This window comes from Macaca nemestrina, chromosome 11 (genome assembly GCF_043159975.1).
Source record: "Macaca nemestrina isolate mMacNem1 chromosome 11, mMacNem.hap1, whole genome shotgun sequence".
NCBI classification, from domain to species: Eukaryota; Metazoa; Chordata; class Mammalia; order Primates; family Cercopithecidae; genus Macaca; species Macaca nemestrina.
The window spans coordinates 21,635,934-21,657,513 of NC_092135.1; the positions used below are offsets into that span (position 1 = coordinate 21,635,934).

Sequence of the window (21,580 nt, forward strand, 5' to 3'; positions counted from 1 at the left end):
TTCACAGCAGCCTGGTCTACCTCTTCTTATGTCTCCCACACCCAGGCCACGGAACCCTTTGCTTCTCAAACTGCCATCCCCTCTCTGTCTGCAGCCTTTGCGCTTGTGGATATCTTTGCCTGGAGTGTCCTATCTCTCCCATCCCTTTCCACCCCTGTGCACTTAGATGTGGGCATCGAGGCCCTGGGCTCAGGGGAGCCACCCTGACACCCCTTCTCTGACTCCTCTCCCTCCTTCCTAGTCCCCCTATAACACCCTGGACTCTCCTGCCATAGAACTTACTATGCTTTTGCAGTTATTTGTTTACATATTTATTTCCCATTTAGGCTCTGAACTCCGTGAGGGCAGGATGTTCATTTCTCCCCAACTTTTAATTATGGGAAATAATAAATGGAGGGGCAGCTGATAGTATCCTCAGGGTTGTTCTGGCTGCCGGGGATTGGGATGCTCCAGTTTCGCTTTGTTACTCATTCACTGCGCATCTAACCATTCATTGTCATTCACATATCACCATTCACTGTGCCGAGCTCGGACAAGTTTGGTGAGAAGGGAGGGTGAGCCAGATGCATCCTTGGGTATGCATCCCTGCTTTCCTGCCAGGTAGGGGACTTTCTGAGGCGTGAGAGGCCTCTGCAGACCCCAGTATGTGGGGCTTCCCTGCGCCAGTGCCTTGTCCTGGAACCTGGGAATTGGGGTGCATGGGTGGGGTCTGCACATGCAGGAGGTGACGGGCAGAGACACAGCCTGGCTCTTCCTACAAGATGTTCAGGGCTGGCCTCTGGAAGTCAGTCGGCAAGTCTGACAAATAGCTCGTGGGTCTCTGTGGAATTGCTTTTTGTTAGAGGCATAATCGTTGGACCACTTTGCTGTTTTAGCCTTTGTGTAAGAACAGAGCATGTTCCTTCAGCGGGGCTGCATCTTATCCATTCGCCCTGCACATATGTATATCTGGATGGATTCGGCGAGGCCAGTAAATGGTCTCTCTGCTTTTCCAAGATAGGGCAGATTTTTACACCCACATATAATCTCTTTTCTGAGAATATTGTCCGAAAACTAGGTCATCTATTATAAAGAAAATTAGTAATTAAATTTAGCTGGAAGTTACAGTATTGGTGGTTTCATTTTAGAGAGAGTGTGCTTCCCTCATTACTTTATTGCTACAGTTACACTGGTTGGTTTTTATTTTTGGGGGGGTCATGGGGTGGTGGTGGCAAAGGTTGTATTTCGTGAGTTAGATGATGAATTCTGGACTTGAATTTTTAGTTGGCAGAGTCCCACGTCCACGGGCAAGTTTTCTTTCCTCTGTGCCCTTTTCAGGTCTGCCTGTCAGAAGTCAGCTCTACTCCCTGTGCAGTCATTCAGCTCAGCCTCCTCGGGATATCTTTTGACAAGAGAGCCATATAGACAGACGAGACTAGGCTAGCGAGAGGCAGCTGATTTCAGTGGGTTTTCCTGTATACGGTTCCTGGTTCCAGCTGGATGGGACCTAAATGATCTCACACTGTATCCCTCCCTTCTCGTTTTCCGATTAGAAAGGGCACAAAGACAGAAGCCCGGCAGAAGGTCAACTTGCTAGTGGAGCGTCAGAGGTCCTGGGAGAGCCCAGGTCAGATGATGCCCCCTTCAGTGACCTGTCATTTGCCACGTCTGATGGGTGGCCCTGAGGTCAGGGAAGCTGGGAAGAGTTGGCCCCAGCTGGGATTTGGCGTCATCATGCCCACAGGACATGCTGAGTGACAGGACAACCTTGGAACCAGGCTAGCAGGCCCTTGGTACGTGGGTTACATGACCTCTTCACTTTCTCTTAGTGCTGAGATTCACATAGATCACCTGACCCCAGAAAGCAGGCCCAAAGTGCTCATGGCTCACCACTTGCTCTCCTCCTTGCCCCTCACCGTGAATGTCTTTGACATGAGGCTAGCTGCCTCTCCCTCCTTCTGCTTAAACATTCCAGAGAATCATCCAAGTAAAGACCATTAAAGTTCCCAGAGGTGACCATTCACCGTCTCCTGTAGCTTCTTCGCTGGGTACTATTATCGTTAGTGTTGGTGAGGAAAGCCTACCATGAAACTTGTTGCTATGTTCCTTTAAAAAAAAAAAAAAAGTAATTTATTTCTTCTGAAAGCCCACAAGTATGATCCAGTGTACTGCTTCCTAATAAGTACTTTTCATGCTGGCTAACTCTTTCTTAATTAGGTGGTGCAGGAAGTAAGCAGCCAACCTGGTGAAGCTGTGCTTGTGTCTTTGTGTGGATGTCACCTGTTCACTGAAGCTGGAGGCTGGCTTTGGATTGAATCCTTGCCCAGCAAGGAGGACACCAGGGCTGTGCCTCAAAGTCCCATCTCAGTGTGGTTCATGTGAGGTCCTTGTAAAGCTCACAGTTTAGGAGAAAATAATAAACAGCGGAATAAGAGCTCAGCTCAGGAGATTTCTTAAAGAGCGAAGAAGGATCCCACAGAGCACATTTTAGCTGGTTAATAAGGAAGCTAGGTACAAAAGGTCCGTATATAACCTGTTCCCACACTATATCAATATATAATTACCACATATTTTCCAATCTGCTCCTGGGAAATGTGGCAGGTAAAATAGATTGAGAAGAAAATAATGGTGCTTGCTGCACAATTTACTAGATTGATATCTGTTAATAGTTGAGCAGGCTCCTTGTAGGATGAATAGAAAGCCCCGAATGCTCCAGTTCAGTCGAAACAAAGTGACTGTTTAAGCTCTTTGTTCTTTTAAATAGCTGGTGTGCACTCGCCTGCATAGGGAGAGCATAACATGTACATTTATTAAGACTTCCCTGTCTTAGGGGTGGCAGGTCTTGCTAGACTTGATCAGGCTACGGGAAGCCCTGTGTGCTATGTGGAAAATGACCCCCTTTCCATTCCCCGCCCTGCCCTCCCACCCCAGGGACAGGAAATGGAGACTTTCCCCATTGGGCCGGTGGATGGAGGCCTTGGCAGGGATCTGTGGCGCTCGAATTAGTCTTGCAGGTTAACTACGACCAGACCAAAACAGTCTGGAATCTCCATTTTGCCCCCCTCTTTCTTCTTCTTTCTTATTAAGGAATACAAACAAGAATATTTGGAAAGCCGAACTGCAGCCCTCTAGATCCCTACTACTTTTTTTTTTGTTTGCGTATTACCTTTTGGTTTTTGTTCTTACGAAAATAATAATATAAAGATATGTTTTTATACTTACAGTTAATGTACACATGATTTTTGGAATTCTAATCTCTTTCTGCCAGATAATGTATCAAATTTCCCCAATGTTTTACCCAGATTTCACACTAGTAATTTTAAATTAAGACAGCCTAACATTTCATCATGACCGGAGGTCCCCAACTCCTGGGCCATGAACGGGTACAGGTCTGTGGCCTGTTAGGAACTAGGCCATACAGCAGGAGGTGAGCAGCAGGTGAGTGAAAGAAGCGTCATCTGTATTTACAGCCACTCCCTATTGCTCACATTAGTGCCTGAGCTCCGCCTCTTTTCAGATCACTGATGGCATGAGATTCTCATAGGAACATAAACCTTATTGTGAACTGTGCATATGAAGGATCTAGGTTGCATGCTCCTTATAAGAATCTAATGCCTGATGATCTGTCACTGTCTCCCATCACCCCTAGATGTGACCATCTAGATGGAGGAAAACAAGCTCAGGGCTGTCGTTGACTACATGATGGTGAGTTGTATAATTAGTTCATTATATATTACAATGTAATAATAATAGAAATAAAGTGTACAATAAATGCAGTGTGCTTGAATCATCCCAAACCATCACCCCCCACCCCCAGTCCATGGAAAAACTGTCTTCCATGAAACTGGTCTCTGGTGCCAAAAAGGTCGGGGCCACTAATCATGATGATATATAAGAATTTAGCCAGGTGCGATGGCTCATACCTGTAATCCCAGCACTTTGGGAGGCCAAGGTAGGTGGATCACCTGAGGTCAGGAGTTCGAGACCAGCCTGGCCAACATGGTAACACCTCATCTCTACCAAAAATAAAAAAATTAGTCAGTGGTGGTGGGCGCCTGTAATCCCAGCTACTTGGGAGGCTGAGGCAGGAGAATTGCTTGAACCCAGGAGGCAGAGGTTGCAGTGGGCCGAGATCGTGCCACTGCACTCCAACCTGGGTGACAAAAGCGAAACTCCATCTCAAAAAAAAAAAAAAAAAAAAGAATTTAAATAAACAAAGACTTTCCATGAGATGCCCAGCGTAGTGACTGTCATTTATTTATTAATTCCTTTGTTTAATAATTCACTGGATAAACATTTTCCTAAACATCCATTCTGTGCTAGGCATTGGGGAGAAGGAGGTACATAAGGCATGGTCTTTGCCTTTTTGTTTGTTTGTTTGTTTTTTTGTTTTTGAGATGGAGTTTCACTTTTTTGCCCAGGCTGGAGTGCAGTGGTGTGATCTCAGCTCACTGCAACCTCCACACCCCCATCCGCCTCCCACCCACCCACACCCCCGATTCAAGCAATTCTCCTGCCTTAGCCTCCTGAGTAGCTGGGATTTTAAACACCCACCACCATGCCTGGCTAATTTTTGTATTTTTAGTAGAGACAGGGTTTCGCCATGATGTCCAGGCTGGTTTTGAACTCCTGACCCCAGGTGATCCACCTGCCTCAGCCTCCCAAAGGGCTAGGATTACAGGCATGAGCCAATGCACCTGGCCTGGTCCTTGCCTTTAAAGAGTTCTCTGGCTAGTGACACACAAGCATAGGATGGCCATCCCGGCAGGTATGCTAGAGGACAGCACTGTGTGCTCTTAGGCTGCAGGTCAGTGGTTTAAAGGGTGGAGGAATGATCTCACTTGAAGTAATTAGCGAAGGTCTTGGGGGCTGTGTTTGAGCTGGGCTTTGGTAGGTAAGTGAGGTTCAGCAGATACAGGTGGGGGCAGCAAGAGAGGAAAACATGAAACAGCATGGCTCACTCTGACTTGGGTGACTAGCTGCAATGTTGTCTGGACTGGGACACTCTTGAGGGGAAAGGGCAGTGCCAATAATAACACAGGACTCTGGGTGTATACTGAGCCTACTCCTGGCAAGTAGGCTTTGTGGATATTCTTAGTGGAATCCTCCTGCCAGAACCACCGGTGTATTAGAGCCTGGGGGTGGGTGGGAGTGTCAGAGAAACCTGGAGAATCTGCATTTTAACAAGCATACCAGGTGATTCTGAGGCAGACAGTTCATGGACTATATGTGTCTCTGTGTGTACACACACACACACACACACACACACACTGTTAAATTAGAAGCTCATTTAAGTTTACTTTTAAAACTTTTCACTGTGAAAATCTTTCAAAAGACATAAAAAGAGAGCAGAATCAAGACCCCATAACTGCTCATCCAGCTTCAGCAATTAGCAACACATTTTCCTAATCTTGTTCATCTGCTTATCCTGGTACTCTTTTTTTTTAAATGCTAGAATATTTTAAAGCAATTTTTAGACATGATTTTACCCATATCCAGTATAGACTGTGTTTTTTTTTTTTGTTTGTTTGTTTTTTTTCTTTGAGACAGAGTTTTGCTCTGTCTCTGTCGCCCAGGCTGGAGTGCAGTGGTGCGACCTCGGCTCACTGCATCCTCCACCTCAGGTTAAAGTGGGTCTCCTGAGTAGCTGGGATTACAGGCGCATGCCACCATGCCCAGCTAATTTTTGTGTTTTTAGTAGAGATGGGCTTTCACCATGTTGGCCAGGCTGGTCTCGAACTCCTGACCTCAAGTGATCTGCCTGCCTCGGCTTCCCAAAGTGCTGGAATTACAGATGTCAATATAGACTTTTTTTTTTAACATAATCACTATTTATCACACCTAACAAAATTAACAGTGATTCTTCACACCCTCCAATTCCCCATCATTGTTCAAATTCCCCTAATTGTCTCAAATGTCTCTTTGGAGTTGGTTTTTTAAGATCTGAAAAATATGCACACGCTGAATTTGGTTGTTAAAGTTCTTAAGTCTCTTTTAAGAAACTTTTTCTCCCCTGTGCTGTTTATTGAAGAAATGGATCATGTGTCCTGTACTGTTTCACGGATCACACTGGTCTGATCTTTCTTGTTTAGGTTATTAGCTCTATTTTGGAGGATTCTCTGGTGGCTTTGGGTAGTCCCTTGCACAGGCTCCTAACTATCATGAGAGAGGACATCAGCCAGGTGGTGAACATGATTCTAAGAAAACAAATGGTTTTGTTTTTTTTTTTTTTGAGACGGAGTCTTGCTCTGTCGCCCAGGCTGGAGTGCAGTGGCCGGATCTCAGCTCACTGCAAGCTCCGCCTCCCGGGTTTACGCCATTCTCCTGCCTCAGCCTCCCGAGTAGCTGGGACTACAGGCGCCCGCCACCTCGCCCGGCTAGTTTTTTGTATTTTTTTAGTAGAGACGGGGTTTCACCGTGTTCGCCAGGATGGTCTCGATCTCCTGACCTCATGATCCACCCGCCTCGGCCTCCCAAAGTGCTGGGATTACAGGCTTGAGCCACCGCGCCCGGCCAACAAATGGTTTTAATAAGTGACAGTCATGCTACAGATTCAGTGATGTGTGAAAGAGAGTTCTTGCTTTCAAGGAGTGAGAAATCTAACCGGGGCAGCAAAAATGCAGTCAAAAATTCTGGCTGCTGAGTCTTACACACCCAGGTGGGGAGCAGGTAGGTATCTGGGAATGTATATCATTTTTCCACCTTTATATGCTTTTTACTGTTTGATTCTGTCATGACTTTTTAAACCATGATAAATATGTAAACAATTCAGAGCTGAATAATTGCAGTGTTGACAATTTGCCTCTAGCCTCTTTTAATCTCAACTTTGGGAGGTCATCAATATCAATAACTTGGTGTATATCTGTCCACATCCTTGAACTGAATCTTGTAAGCAGAGAGGGCCTTCTCCAGGTGGCCAAGGCAGCCAAGGGCCTTTCTTGGGAGGAGGTTTCTAGGTAAGGAGGATTCCCTTCCCCCTGGAGCACTGGGGACCCCCTGAAGGATGAGCTAGAGAGAAGCGTGCTTGGATTTATGCTAGGACTTACATGGCCACAGCGTGGTCCAGGGAGACAAAGAGCCCAGGAGCCAGGCTGACAGCTGTGGGAATGGAGAGAGGGACACACATGGCAAAGGGGGTTAGGAGTATCTTTTTCTCAGAGATACTGTCTTCCCCACTATGAGGAAAATGGCATTTGCTGGCCTCCACTTCCACTTCACCCGCTACTAACCAAGTGTGTCCATTATGTTTGCTCATGCAGCCCTCAGATGGGCTGGCAGCAGCTGCTTACAAGCATGGCTCTCAGCAGGGTTCTGCAGTGGAGGCTGAACCCAGCAGGATGCATGGCCATGAACTCCTGACTAATGAGCACGGGAGGGGAGCAGCAGCCTGTGTGTACTCTTCCTGCCTAGATACCATGAAGAGTGATGGCTGGGAGGACCCAGGTTCCTTGGGATGCTGCAAGAGCTGTGAATAGCAGCACTGGGGATAAAAGCATAAGCTTTGGAGTTGGAAATAATCTGAATTCAAACCCTGGCTTTACCAACTATGTGATCCTGAACGTGACTAAACTCTCCTGATCTCCAGGTTTTGCATCTGTGAAGTGAGATTGGTGAGACCTGCCTTATTGGGCCCCTGGGATAATGAAATGAGAGTATACACACAAAGCACTTGGCATGGTGGATGGCACATGGTGAGCGAGGTGGTTCTTGTTATATTGAGACATGAATTTATGCAGTCCTCCCAAAGTGGTGAAACAGGATGGCTCTGGGGCAAGTCTGCTGAGTTGTTGAAGGCAAGTGGGCAGCTAGGCATGGTTCCTGACTAATGCTACCCCTCTGAGCTTCTTTATCATGTTGTGGCCATCCTTTCTTACCGCCCAGGCTGGCTGTGGCTCTGCGTTTTACTTTCTGCCCCTGCCGTGCAATCTTTGATGTGTGCTTTAATGAGATTTCACCCAGGCAGGGCCTGGCTGAGAGGTTTGCATTTCATATTTGTCTGCCTGTCAATCCATCAGGCCCCAGAGCGATGGGCACCCACCATGTCTCATGTAGCCCTGGGCTTGCTATGATCCATGCCTCGGTGCCCAAAGGGACACTGTATTTATAGCATCATGTCTGTTTGTCTCCTGCCTTAACCTTGAAGTGGTGGCTTTAGCTGATTTTTGTTAACCCTGCCTGGGGAACAAACTGCCGATTCTTACCATTCCTTTCTCCTCCTGTTCCATTTCTCTGCAAATGAAGCCTCTTTATCTCTAGGGAAGAACTTTATCATCTCCATTCACTCAAACCCTGATTGGAAACACTGCCTGTGGGGGTGGCAGGCTATCTGGAAGTAGAATATGCCAGAGATTCCTGGGTCTGTTTTTCCTGAAGCAGTTGCTTGTGCGTGGAATTGAGGAGAGGAGGAAATGCTAAATAGCCATCTTTTTCCTTGGGGTGGTGTGGTGTCAGCTTTGTTCATATTAAATCATTTTGATGCAGCTTCTTGCTTGGCATTTTTTGGAGTTCAGCATCTCTTTCTGGTTCCAGAATTCTGGATATTAAATTAGGCCCCTTGTTGGCCTTGCCCACTTAGATGCAAAGGTTTTCTGGGACAATGTTTGGAGGCTAGAATGTAGCCAAAGGGGTAGCAGGAGAGCGTGGACAGCACATTCTCTGGCTGCCCCTTTCTTATAATTACTTTTAAAATGTATTGACGTGATGGTTGTTAAGACTATGTTGAAAACATCTTTGGGAGCCACGTGAAATAAGCAATTGAAACATCCGTGGGAAGATGGGCAGATGAAGAAAGAAGGAAGCCTCTGGGGCACAGTATATTGAAGTGCTGGTTTTCTCCACCAACGCAGGATGCAGGCATGGCTCACGTGCTCTACCCACAGGTTTGTGCGTACCTGTTTTTGACAGTGGTCTTTATCCATGTGCTTTTGTAAACATTAGGACACAGTAAGCTTTTCTTTTGTATTTTCTTTAACAGCAACTTGACTTACACCTGACATTTTGTATTATCCTCATGTGCTAGAGAGTATACATTCAATAGAGAAGGAGGGTGGGCACAGGAGGTGGGAGGGGTGGGAGATACAGCTTTCAGTATTGATTGTATTCTGTGGTGATCTATGCATATGGGCCACCAAGCTTTGGGATAATTTGTTAACTAATACAATGTCTATTGATTAAGAAGAGGGTATTCAGTGTCAGCCACACACTATGATCAGAAAAAGAAACCTCTAACCCCAGCCCAAGACAATGACACTAATTTCCTCCTTTTGCCAGGTGAGCCTTCCCTTGGCCGTGGGTGGTGGTAGTTGTAGTCAATCAGTCAGGATAGGGTAGGTTATGCTGTGGTAACAAACAATTTCCAAATTTCTGTGCCTTAAAATAAAGAAGGTTTATTCCTTGTACTTGTTCACACTATGTGCCTTTTGCAGGTCACAGGAGTAGCTCTGCTTTTACTGGAATTACTCAGGGCCCCAAGCTGACTGAGCAGCCACCACCTAGAAAGTTGCTGATATAGGCGCAAAAAGCCAAACTCTGTAAACTATTTAATGAGGTTTATTCTGAGCCATTATGAGTGATCTTGACCTGGGGTACAATCTCAAGAGGTCCTGAGAAAATGTGCCTGTTGTGGTCAGGTTACAGCTTGGTTTTATACATTTTAGCGAGACAGAAGTTACAGGCAATGACATAAATCAATACATGTAAGGTATAGATAGGTTTGGCCCAGAAAGGTGAGACATCTCAAAGCAGGGTAGGTCATAGGTAGATTTAAAGGATTTTTGATTGGCAATTGATTGAAAGAGTTAAGATTTGCCTAAGCAGTTGAAATCAGTAGAAAGAAATGCTTAAGATAAGGAGGCAGGGTATGGAGGTCAAGGTTTTTGTTATGCAGACAAAACCCCTAAGTAGCAGACTTCCAGAGAGAATAGATGGTAAATATCTCTCTTCAGACCTTACAAGGTGTCAGACTCTTAGTTAAATCCTTCCTGGATCCAGAAAAGACCTAGAAAAAGGAGGAGATTCCCCACAGATGCAAATTTCTCCCACAAGAGATGGTTTTGCAGGGCTACTTCAAAATATGTTAAAGAAATATATTTGGGGATAAAATATTTTTATTGTTTTCGAGGCTTGCTCTCATGTGATGCTATACCAGAGTCAGGTTGAAATATGGTATATTTTATTGCTATACGGAGTCTGTTTTGTCGGTCTTAGGATCTCTATTTTAACCTTAATGCTGTCAGTAGTGCCAAACTCCAAAAGGAGGGAGTATGCTGAGGTGTGTCTGACTTTCCTTTTTGTCGTGGGCAGGAATTCAGTCTTTCAGGTTTCTCTTGGTCCAGAGAGGGTCCATTCAGTCAGTTGGGGGACTCAGACTTTTATTTTTGGCTTACATTGGTCAGTGTACCAAAGGGAAGAGTTCTGGAGGGACTTGCACTGGTAACTAAATGTTTCAGCTTAGAGGTGAAGGGGATCTGAATATGCTACCCCCAAATGGCTACTTTGGCATAAGAATTATTTTGATCTGAAGGCAATTAAGAAATAGCAGACAAAGGAGGAACCCTCTCTCCTCCACCCTTTCTTTCTAAAAGCAGGACATACATTTTCCTTTGTGAAGGTGTTCCCCCTCCTCTCTCCCATACCAGGAAAAGGGGAACAATCTTAAATCACCAGAGATTTACCAACTTTTATCACTGGAGACTCACCAACGACTCTGCATAACCAACATTACTAACATAACCTTATCTTCCATTAGTTTCTTCCATATATTTATTTTCACACAATTTATAACCCCTAGAAGCCCAGACCCTTTTTCCTCTCTCTTGTCACTGTTTGAAAATTTATTGCCCTTTGTTAACATGGTATATAAGCTCCCAAGCCTTTCTTTCTTTTCTGTAAAGCTCCTGTGAGCATAGGAAATAAAATGTTTCTCTTGTTAACCTGCCTTTTGTCAGTTTTAATTTCCAGGCCCCAGGCACTGAATTTAAGAGAACAGAGAAAAAGTTTTTTCCCTCTCCTACAGAAGTGACATCATGTCATTGACTAGAACGAGTCACATGGCCACACCTTATGCCCAGAAATTAGACAGAAATATGTGTCAAACAGTATTCATGACTACCCCAGAGGACATTTGTTGCTCTTTTTTGTCCACTGATTGTAACCACCCAATGGATTCACCTTTCCCACTGCTTAGAGCTAACTTATCAAGATAAGAATTGCAATAGAGAAAGAGTAATTCCTGCAGAGCTGCCTGTGCGGGAGACTGGAGTTTTATTATTACTCAAATCAGTCTCCCTTAGCATTCGATGATTAGAGTTTTTAAGGGTAATTTAGTGGATGAAGGGGGTTAGCCAGTGAGTCAGGAGTGCTGATTGGTTGGGTTGGAGATGAAATCATAGGCAGTTGGTGCTGTCTTGCACTAAGTCAGTTGCTGGGTGGGGGCCACAAGATCAGATGAGCCAGTTTATCTGGGTGGTGCCACCTGATCCATCAAGTGCCCAGTCTGCAAAATATCTCAAGCACTGGTTTTAGGTTTTACAAAGAGTGACATTATCCCCAGGAGCAATGTGGGGAGGGTCAGAATCTTGTAGCCTCCAGCTGCATGACTCCTAAAGCATAATTTCTAATCTTTTGGCTAATTTGTTAGTCCATCAAAGGCAGTCTAGTCCCCAGGCAAGAAGGGGGTTTGTTTTGGTAATTTACGGTCTTTGTTTTAAACTATAAACTACAAAGTAAGTTCCTCCCAAAGTTAGTTTGGCCTATGCCCAGGAATGAATGAGGACAGCTTGAAGGTTAGAAGCAAGATGGAGTTGGTTAGGTCAAATCTCTTTCACTGTCTCAGTTATATTAATAATTTTGCAATGGTGGTTTCATGATAATGCAATAGCAATCACATTTTATTAAGTATTTATTATATGTCAAGCACTATGTCAACCACTTGATATAAATTGTCTTGTTTATCTTCCCAACAGCCCCATGAAGTAGATACTATTACCATTTTCCCTATTTTACCAAAGGGGAAACTGAGGCACACAGAGGCTAAGTAACTTAAGGTCAGACAGCAAATGGTAGAAACTGGATTCAAACTCTAGCATGTATATTCAGAGTACCAACTTCCTACCACCGCAATTTGCTGCCTCTCTAACCTGAACTGGAGCCATTAGAACCATTAAAGATATTCTAAAAATACTGAACCTCAAGAGAAACATGGTTCAGCATCTTGGTATCTTCTCTCCTGGGAACTCCTTAGTTTCTAGCAAATTTGCTGAATTTCTACCCAGAGGTCTTTAGCTTCAAATATCAAGTGGTAAGGGGAGTATGGTGGGTGCTGGGATGGCAATTCTCAAGTCCAAAGAACATTTCATTTTGACAAAATGAAACAACAATAGCATATAACATTTATTAAAGGCTTGCAATATGTTAGACATTGTAAGTCTCCATTACATTTATTTAATCCTCATTACACTCCAGTCAGTATAGGTACTATTTCTATGCCCATTTTACAGATGAGGTAACTGAGGCGCAGAGAGGTTAGGTAAGTGGGATAAGTTCACATGAATGGTAAGCAGAGGGATCAGCACACCTTTTGGAAAGGTAGGAGATTAAAGAATGGTTGGATTTTATTTTCTTGCCAACCCCTTACCACAGTATCAAATGATTTTTAGGAAGAGTATCAACCCTTTCATTGGGTTGTGTTTCTTAATCTTCTAATTTAGAACTAGAGGCAGCAGCAAAATGGAAAAGGGGAAATGTGGAGACATGAAGAGAAATGGCCACTGAAAACTCAAAGTGGTGCTTCATAGGGGACACCTACTTTAGTGTTTAGAGACGGAGTGTTTGCATTTGGCATATCAGTTGTCAATGAGTGCTTAACAACCTGAAAATGTGTTCTCTTAGGTATCTTAAGTGGCTCCCATCCTGTCTCATTTACTTTACTTTGCCATACCTGTTAAGAAAGGGCATACTTGGCAGTGCTCACTCACAACAGCCTCGCTGTCCAGTTTTCCTAAATTCTGATTTGAAGGCTTTGGAATCAATGAGGTTGTTTGTTTATTGAAACAATTTCAAAATTAAACAAAACTTCCAAGTACATTACAAATAACTTTTCTTTTCCCGAACCACTTGAGAGTAAATTGCTGAACAACATCCTATGGCTCTTGAAGGCAGTATGCTTTTAAAAAGATAAATACAAATATTCTCCTTCATCAGTGTCTCTCAAATGGTCTCTGAATCAACAGCATTGGTGTTCCCTGATAACTTTTCAGAGACACACATTTTTGGGTCTCACTGCAGACTTCCTGAATCAGAAACTCAGATATGGGGTCCAGCAATCTGCATCTTTTAACAAGTCCTCTAGGTGATCCTGATGAACACTCATTTTGTAGAGTGTCTCATATTATCTCAATAGAACAATCAAAATCAGGAAATTAATACCGAGGCATTACTGCCTCTACTCCTCACAATGCATTTACATTCTGCCAATTTCCCCAGTTTTCACGTCCTTCATAGCAAAAGGATGACAGCCGGAGTTTCCCATTGCATTTGTTTTGTCCTTTCAAAACCCTTTAGCTTGAAACAGTTCTTTAATCTTTTCTAGGTTTTTATAACCTTGACATCTTTGAAGGTGACAGGACAGTGATTTTGTAGCATGTCCCTCAATTTGCCTTTGTCTCATGTTTCCTCATGATCAGATTCAGGTGATGCACTTCTAGCAGAAATATCATGAGTGTGATGCTGAGATCTTCTCATTGTATCCCATCAGGTGGTGGATGATTTCAATTTCATGTCTCATTTCTCATGATGTTTACTTTGGTAACTTGATGAAGGTTAAGCCCATCAGGCTTCTCCACTGTGCAGCTGATATTTTCATTCTGTAATTAACAAGTATTTTGTGGTGAGAAATGTTGAGATTATGTAAATATACTCCTTATTAAACCTTCCATTTATTTATTTGTTGTTTGTCCATCCCTCCATTCATTTGTTTATTTGGGCATGGGACTCATGGATTTCTGTTTTATTAAATGGGTTGTAATCCATTACTATCATTATCCCTATGTTCAAACTGTCTCAGATTGGGGTAGTGGAAGCCCTTTCAAGCTTGTTTCTGTGTCCTTTTCACGTGTCCTCATTTGCTGAGCCCTCCCTTGCCTTCTGGTGCAAAAAGATATTCCAGGATCATGTTACATTTTCTCTGCCCCAGCCCTAGAATCAGCTATTTCCTAAGGAGCCCTAGTTTCATTTTGTTTCTTTTCTTTTGTTTTAGTGGCAGATGATATTTCGAAATCAAGATCTGGGCACTAGATGTTCTCATTGCTACTGGGGTGTTAAACTGCTTCCAGACCCACTCAGTGGACAGAGCTAGAGACTATATGTATGTGCGTGTACATACACATGCAAACACACTTATATCTATATTTGCTTCAATATCTAGCTATACATATTAAAGACTATGAGTTCACACTGCTATCTCCAATTCCAGTCTAATACCACAGAGTTTATTCTAGTTTTCTCTGTTTCTGTATTTGTAGCTTTCTGCCGTGATGGTAAGAGAGATGATTCCCAATCTCTTTACTATGTTATATATTTGATCAGCATCCCAATCTACACCAGTCTCCCCTCACCATGGCCACTCCACTCTGCATAGACACCCTCCTCTCTTCCTGCTGGGTTCCGACACTGTGCCACACCTGCCACTGCTCTGGACTGCACAGATGTCCCTCGTCCCACGTGTGTGTCTTCTGATGCTCTGGCCCTCTGCCTGGCTGTTCTATTCACTCCACTTGGGCTCTGACACCCCACACTGGACCTCTTTCCTACATAGATATCATTCTTACCCTGCCCAGACTCTGACGGTATGGGCTGGGCTGCCCCTCACATATACCCAAGATCTTCCTCCTCATGCAGCTAGGGCTCTGATTCTCTGCACCACCACCCTCCTGGCTGCACTAAGTCTCCAGAATCAGAGGCTGGGCTGGGCTGGGCTGGGTTGGGCTGCCACCCCTTCTCCTTCTCCTTCTCCTTCCTCACTGCACCTGGGCTCTACAAAGCATCCTGCTATTCTCCGCTCTTTCCCCTCCTCACACCCCCACACACTCATGGGGATGCTGTCTGCACCCTGGGAAGGCTACAACACTTCACTCTGGGGCTTTGCAAATTTCTCTTCCATCTGGGGCTTTTGGAGTGAATTCTTCAGGTCAGAATGGAAAGGGGGAAAAGGGGAAGAGAAAGAGGAAAATACAGGAAGGCTTCAATATACTTTTAAAATGGTCTTCTTTATCCACAGTACCAGAAGAATTTAATTTTAGCATTTGTTTAGGAAGGCTATAAAGTCACTCACATTTTAACTCAAAGCTTATGAACCTTATACTCTCCTAAAATGATAATTTCATATCTACAGAGAGATAGATATATAGATATAGATACATGTCAGGTTTCTAGAGACATTCCAAGTGTTTTTATATGCTTACAGCTAATATGGTAGGGTAGAAGCATTTTTCTTTCTTCCTTTCTTTCTTTTTATTTTTTTATTTTTTTTGAGATAGGGTCTGGCTCTGTTGCCCTGACTGGAGGGTAGTGGTGTGACCACGACTGACTGCCGCCTTGGCCTCCCAGGGTTAAGCGATCCTCCAACCTCAGCCTTCCGAGTAGGTGGGACTACATGCACATGCCACCATGCTGGACTGCTTTATAAAATTTTTTTGTAAAGACAAGGTCTCACTATGTTGCCCAGTCTGCTCTCAAACTCCTGAGCTCAAGTGATCCTCCTACCTCAGCCTCCCAAAGTATTAGGATTACAGATATGAGCCACCACACCTGGTATGAGAATTCTTGAATTTCAAATCTGCACAGTGTTGCAATTCTTGTTTTTGTTGTTCGTGTCACAGTTGGATTATATCTGTGTGTTTCTCTTCCTCACTAGACTCATTAATGTCTCCGATGCATGTCCTGAGGGTTTTTCCCATTCCCAGCACTCTGATCTGTGGGCTTGCACTTCAGAAACAGCAACTAAGAGGCTAAGATGCAAAGAAGGAAGCTGCTTGTAAAAGTGTTAGATGAAAGAGTCAGATAAAAAGTTTGAAAGCAGGCTTTCAAAATGAATTTTCCTGTTTCCATAAACTACATCAGTCTGAATTGGGGAAGGAGAGGCACCTTTGAAGGAAGGAGTAGGGAAGAAAGAGTTGGAAACCCTCTGGGTTGGGCTGGTGGCTGGGAATGATGACAGACTTTCTGGGAAGAGTATCAGGGAATCATGTGTAGGTCACTTAGCTGTCCTGCTTATTGCTGTCACCAACAGCCAGTGGTCAGCCTGTTAGCCATGAGTGTCTGGGTTGAAGTAACACTGTCAAGGCTATGGAGAGCCCATCCAGCCTTTTTCCCTGTCCCAATCATAACTTGTGGATACAGATTGGGGAAAAGATAACCCCTGATGGGCTGAGATGATGGTCTGAAGGGAAAGCTTGCCCTTGATAAAGATGGGGCTAAGCGGGGACTGGATAGAACCAGTGGGCAATTGCCACTTGGGCCAGTAGAGTGATGAATGTGCAGTTCCTATTACGTTATTGTTATTATAGTAGATGTATATGGAAATTAAAATATTAGCATAGCACTCTCCTGTGTTAGTCTGTTTTTTTGTGTCACTATAAACAAATATCAAGCTAGGTGCGGTAGCTCACAACTGTAATCCCAGCATTTTGGGAGGCTGAGGCAGGAGGATTGCTTGAGGTTAAGAGTTCAAGAGCATCCTGGGAAACATAGCAAGGCCCTATCTCTACAAAAAAAATAAAAAATTAGCTGGGCGAAATAGTGCATGCCTGTAGTCTCAGCTACTTGGAGGGCTGAGGTGGGAAGATTACTTGAGCCCAGGTGTTGTAAGGCTGCAGTGAACTATGACCATGCCATTGCACTCTGGCCCAGGCAACAGAGTGAGATCCTGTCTCAAAAACCAAAACAAAAAAATACCTGAGACCGAGTAATTCATTAAAAAAAAAAAAAAAAAAAAAAAAAAAAAAAGAGGTTTAATTGGTTCACAGTTCTGCAGGCTGGACAAGCATGGTCCTGGCATCTGCTTGGCTTCTAGCGAGGCCTCAGAAACTTTCACTTATGGCCAAAGGTAGAGCAGAAGCAGATTCATCACATGATGAGAGCAAGAGAGAGAGGGGGAGTGCTACACACTTTTAAACAACCGGTTCTCCCATGGACTAACAGAGTGAGAACTCACTTATCACCAACGGGAATGATGCTAAGCCATTCGTGAGGGGTCCACTGCCATGATCCAATTATCTCACACCAGGCCCCACCTACAACACTGGGATTCACATTTCAACATAAGATTTGGAGGGGACATATATTCAAACCACATCATTTTGCCCCTGGCACCCAAAATCTCATTGCGAAGTACAACTGTCCCTTCTCAATAGTCCCCTGAAGTCTTAACTCATTCGAGCATCAAGTCCAAAGTCCAAAAGTTCCAACTGAGACTCATCTTCTTCCACCTATGGGCCTGTAAAATCAAAATAAGTTATTTACTCCCAAGATACAATGATGGTATAGGCATTGAGTAAACGGTTCCATTCCAAAAGGGAGAACCCAGTCAAGAGAAAGGGGTAATAGGCCCCATGCAAATCTGGAATCCAGTGGAGTGGTCATTTAATCTTAAAGCTCCAAAATATTCCTTGAATTTATGTCCTGTATCCAGGGCACACTGGTCCAAGGGGTGGGATCCCAAGGCCTTGGGCAGCTCCACCTCTGTGGCTTTGCAGGTGCAGCTCATGTAGCTGTTCTCATGGGTTGAAGTTGAGTGTCTGTGCCTTTTCCAGGCTCAGGACACAAACTGCCAGTGGCTCTACCATTCTGAGGTCTGAAGGGCAGCAGCTCCTTTTCCCATAGCTCCACTAGGCAGTGCTCCAGTGGGGACTCTCTGTGGGGCTCCAACCTCACATTTCCTTTCAACACTACCCTAGTAGTTTCTCTGTGGGGGCTCTGCCTGGGTATCCAGGCTTTCTCATACATCCTTTTGAATCTGGGGAGGTGCCAAACCTTCTTCACTCATGCATATTGGGTGCCTGCAGGCTTAACACTAGTGGAAACCACAAAGACTTGTGGGAGACTGCACTCTCTAAAGCAGCAGCTGGAGCTGTACCTGGGGCTCTTTGAGCCATGGCTGGAGCTGAAGTGGATAGGATGTGGATGGCAGTATCCCAAGGCTGTGCAGGGTAGTACAGCCTGGACCCGGCCCCTGAAACCATTGTTTCCTCCTAGGCCTCTGAACTGTGATGGAAAGGGCTGCCTCAAAGATCTCTGAAATGCCTTGGAGGCCTTTTCCCCACTGTCTTGAATATTAGCACTTGGCTCTCTTTTAGTAATGCTAACTCTCTAGCAAGTGGTTGCTCTGCTGCCTGCCTCAATTCTTTCTCTGTCACAGGGCTGCAAATTTTCCACTTTTATCCTGTTTCTGTTTTAAATATAAATTTCAACTTCAGGTCATTCCTTTGCTCCTGCATCTGATCATAGGCTGTTAGAAGCAGCCAGGCAACATCTTGAATGCTTTGCTGCTTAGAAATTTCTTCCATCAGATACCCAAGGCCATTACTCTTAAGTTCAAATTTCCACAAAGCCCTAGGACATGGACATAATGCAGCCAAACTCTTTGCTAGGGCATACGTGGGTGACCTTTGCTCCAGTTCCAAATAAGTTTCTCATTTCCATCTGAGACCTCATCAGCTTGATTTTCACTGTCCATATCTCAATCAGCATTTTGGCCACAACAATTTGACCAATCTGTAAGAAGTTCCAGACTTTCACTCATCTTCCTGTCTTCTTATCAATTTTTTGAGACTGAGTCTCGCTGTATCGACCAGACTGGAGTGCAGTGGCATGATGTCAGCTCACAGCAACCTCTGCATCCCAGATTCAAGTGATTCTCATGCCTTGGACTCCCGAATAGCTGAGATTACCAGTGCCTGCCACTACGCCTGGCTTATTTTTATATTTTTAGTAGAGATGAGGTTTCACAGTGTTGGCCAGGCTGGTCTTGAACTCCTCACTTCAGGTGATCCACCCACCTCGGCCTCCTCCACCATGCCGGGACCTTCCTGTCTTCTGAGCCCTCCAAAGTCTTCCAACTTCTGCCTGTTACCCAATTTCAAAGGTGCTTCCACATTTTCAGGTATCTTTATAGCAATGCACTATTCCTTGGTACCAATTTTCTGTGTTAGCACATTTTTGTGTTGCTATAAAGAAATATCTGAGACTAGGTAATTTATAAATAAAAGAGGTTTAATTGGTTCACAGTTCTGCAGCCTGTACAAGCATGGCACTGGCATCTACCTGGCTTCTGGGGTGGCCTCAGGGAGCTTTTACTTATGGTGAAACATGAAACAGGAGCATGCATATCACACGGCAAGAGTGGAAGCAAGAGAGAGGGGAGAGGTGCTACATACATTTAGATAACTAGATCTTGCATGAACTAACTGAGTGAGAACTCATCACCAAGGAGATGGCCCTAAGCCATTCATGAGGGATTTGCCTTCAGGGTCCACCTCCCACTGGACCCCACCTCTGACCCTGGATATTACATTTCCACATGAGATTCGTAGGGATCAAACATCCAAGCCATACCATCCCTTAACCCAGTTCTGTTAGCACCCTGAAAACATAAATCTAAATAAGTATTTACCTCAATTTCTCAATTTTTTGACCTAAATTGTACTAAATTGTTGACATCTTACTAAAAGGAGGATGTAATTCACTTCCATTGCCTTAAAAAAAATCCAATCCCTCTTTTCTCCTTATTGTGATTTATTAAAATTTTAAATCTATACTTTGTAAGATGAGAAATTTAGTGCCTTAACCCTTTCTACTGTATCTCCTTCCTCTATGTCTCAGCTGGCCAACCATACCAATACATTTTTATTGATAAGATTTATAACGTTTGCATCATGTTACATTTTAATTTAGTATAATTAAAATTCAGCAGCATTATAATATTTAATACAGGACTAGTGAGCATTATTAGACCCTTAGAAAATACTATGTAATATGCCACTAAACTTGGGCCATTCAGAGGAAGATACTCCAAGCTTCAGGGTCAACTGGATTTTTTTCAAAATCATGCCTTTTTTTTTTCGCTTTCTATTTGGAATATAATGTTCTAGGAATATGCATTGCCTTACTGAAAGTTTATGATTACCTTCCTTTTTTGTTTCTTGTTGCCTGAAAGAACATATGCTGTCTTCATCATATGCCTAAGCTCATTCAGCTTTTTAAAGCAAACCACTTATTGAGATACATAATGTCTTTATGGGCCTGCTCCACAGCTCTCAGCCTGGGGTTTTAAAAAATTGTATTTTGAGTTGATTATACTGTTTCTAGAATCCTGTATCTTTTTCTGTAATAATTATCTTTTCCTCTACTTTGTTTTAGTGGGGTATAGTCTCAGTTTTTTCAGAAAATGTTTATAGAAGGTAAACTTTTTGAGGTAATGCTCGTCTGAAAATGTCTTATGTAGCTCTTGCACTTGATTGATAGTTTGGCTCAGTGTAGACTCCTACATTCAAAATCATTTTTTTTTTTGAACTTTGAAAGCACTGTTTCATTGTTTTCTAGTATTCCAAATCGCAATAATAAGTTGTCAGTTTGTAAATTTTAATCTATTCATTGCAGGTAACTTGTTTTTCCCCTAATTCTAGATCTTGTTTTTAGATTTAGCGTTCTTAAGTATTAGGTAGGCTGTTGTATTAGTCTGTTCTCATGCTGCTAATAAAGACATACCCAAGACTGGGTAATTTATAAGGGAAAGGGGTTTAATTGACTCACAGTTCTGCAGGCCTGGGGAGGCCTCAGGAAACTTACAATCATAGCAGAAGGGGAAGCAAACACATCCTTCTTCACATGGTGGCAGCAAGGAAAAATGCAGAGTGAAGGGGGAAAAGCCCCTTATAAAACCATCAGATCTCCTGCCAACTCACTCACTGTCACAAGAACAGCATGGGGGGACTGCCCCCATGATCTAATCACCTCCCATGAGGTCCCTCCTCCAACACATGGGGATTATAATTAGGATTACAATTGAAGATGAGATTTGGGTGGGAACACAACCAAACCATATCAGCTGTGATTACTTGCATTTTGGAAAATCTTCGATTATTTCTGTGATTTATTTGTGGCTTCCATAGTCTCAAACTTTTAGTGGAAGTTCCTTTCCAGAACTTCCACTGGATATATATGGCCCTTTTGAATTGATCCTTTTTTATGTTCTCTTTTCTTTTTTTTTAAGCTTTTGACTTTTTACTTTTCAATATAGTAATTTTTAAAATGTTTTGTCCAGTCATTTTACTGAATATTTCAACTATCATATTTTTAAATTCCATTAATTCTGTTCTTATATTATTCCATTTTCAGAAGTATAATCTTATCATCTGGAACAATATATTCTCTAATGTTAATTATACTTTTTTTTTTTTTGAGACAGGGTCTCAGGTGTAGTGGTGAGATCATAGCTCACTCTCAACTCCTGGGCTTAAGGGATCCTTCCACCCCAGCTTCCCAAGTATATATAGCTATAACTATAGGTGTGTACCATCATGCCCAACTAATTTTTTAATGTTTTTTT

General features: G+C 43.5%; 1 long non-coding RNA gene across 5 annotated transcripts in view; it reads left to right on the forward strand.

Moving 5' to 3' along the window:
• The window catches only part of LOC105492579 (uncharacterized), a 101,380-nt gene that overhangs the window by 17,959 nt on the left and 61,841 nt on the right, over nucleotides 1-21,580 (forward strand). For all 5 annotated transcript variants that reach the window (XR_011609711.1, XR_011609712.1, XR_011609714.1 and 2 more), the window contains exon 2: nucleotides 3,629-3,684. This is a non-coding gene — a long non-coding RNA (uncharacterized lncRNA). The remainder of the gene's footprint in view (nucleotides 1-3,628; nucleotides 3,685-21,580) is intronic.